At 50.1% G+C, this 1,646-nt stretch overlaps 1 protein-coding gene across 1 annotated transcript in view; it reads right to left on the reverse strand.

The window, feature by feature from the left end:
- Positions 1 to 1,646, reverse strand: part of KCNH8 (potassium channel, voltage gated eag related subfamily H, member 8) — a 458,661-nt gene that overhangs the window by 25,943 nt on the left and 431,072 nt on the right. The window lies entirely within an intron of this gene.

Raw genomic sequence — 1,646 nt, forward strand, 5'->3', positions numbered from 1 at the left:
TCTCCCTTTCAACCTTCTCTTTCCCTTTTTCTTCCTTTTTACTCTTTTTCTGCAAGTGTGTATGTGTGTGGGTGTATAGCTGAAACCCACGACCGCAGGAGCCCAATTGTTGAATCTCCACAGCGAGGCTATTTTGCACCGAAGAGACAGCGTGCACCCCTAAGAGTGTCTAGTGACCAAGGAGGCCGCTCTTAAAGCTGAGACACGTGGTCACCTCTCTGCTGAAACTTGGTAGCTAGAGCTGCCGGCCAAACGGACAGACTCCACTACAGGAAGGGCCGTGTAGAGAGTGAAGGAGACTGTCTTCCCAGCGGGGTCCTGTAGCCTCATTTTCGCAGTGACTTGGTAATCAGCGCCTCCTCCCAAAGAATTAGTTCCCCACCCTTGGCAGTGCGGAGGAACAAGGGAAGCTGTTCTCTGGACTGTGATCCCGTAGGGGTGGTGGATGACCCTTGACTACGATCTGACCACTGACATTGCGTACCAAAGGGACTGACTCCACATCCGCTGGGGTGGAATAGCAGGACAGGCTGCTTTCTGGTCTGGGTCCCTCAGGGGCCTTAGGCAGGGCTTCCCTAGCATCCCTGAAGTGTGTACTTCTTACCAGCTAGTCAACCCTGCCCTTGAAGGGGTGGAATAATAAGGTTTGCCACTTCCTGAGCTGAGACGCCAGGTAGCCCCAGGAAGGGCCCTTCCCCCAGTCTGGGGGGTTATCTACCCCTCTGGCAGGTGAAAACCTGCCCTCGGAGGAGGAAAGAAATGAGAGAAGACATTTTTCAGGCCAGGCCTTGTGACCGTCTCAGCCAACACCCCTCCTACAGCCCTCCAGGACAGAGCCTGCCCCTGAAGGTAGAGAGAAAGGAGAAAAAATACTTTCCCCATAGGACTAGCCTGAGTCTGTATGACCTTGGATCTAAGCAAAAGGGGACATTTTGTTGACGTGATACAGCTGATGGGTTTTGAAAACCTGACAAAAACATAACACAAAAGCTTGCACTTGGTGCCCAGGCTGTTGTCATCTTAGGGGCTAGTGGTCTGGGAAGGAAAATCTCGACCAGAGTCCTCAGCAATTGCACCAACCGACACACCCATTAGGAATTCCTCCACAAGAGTGCCTAATGAGCCCTGAATAACATATTAGCAGCTCTCTCCTAGCTACAGATCAAGCAATTTCTGAAGTATACTGCCTCAGGCATGCTGATTCCTGCTGTTCTCACCACATCTTAAGTGGTAACAAGGCTCAAGTAGCCCTTGGGAGTGGCAAAACATTTCCCAAAGACTCAGGCTTTTGTATGTCCCATTTGGGATTTTAGAGTTCAATTAAAAGGTTCTGGAATACCTTGACAATTGACTCCTTCACACAAAATTCAAGCAGCAAAAGAGAGAGCAACCTCATAACTAAACCCAGCACCTTCCACCTCAACCAAGTAGTCGATAGTGGAGTCACACACTCAACAGTGACCCAACTCCAGGAAAGCCAAGCAAGGAAAAGAAACTCACTAATCTCTGTAACCAGAAGGAGCAGACAACAGGCCAAAGATAACCCAACAGGCCAAAACCCCGCCAAGACAGCACAAGACCAGGGAATATCTCTTCAGCTCTGCCAAGGAACATCCCTTTGGAGCCCCAAAATTAAGTTCATAAAC

This window comes from Propithecus coquereli, unplaced genomic scaffold, assembly GCF_000956105.1.
Source record: "Propithecus coquereli isolate 6110/MARCELLA unplaced genomic scaffold, Pcoq_1.0 Scaffold12, whole genome shotgun sequence".
Taxonomy (NCBI): Eukaryota; Metazoa; Chordata; class Mammalia; order Primates; family Indriidae; genus Propithecus; species Propithecus coquereli.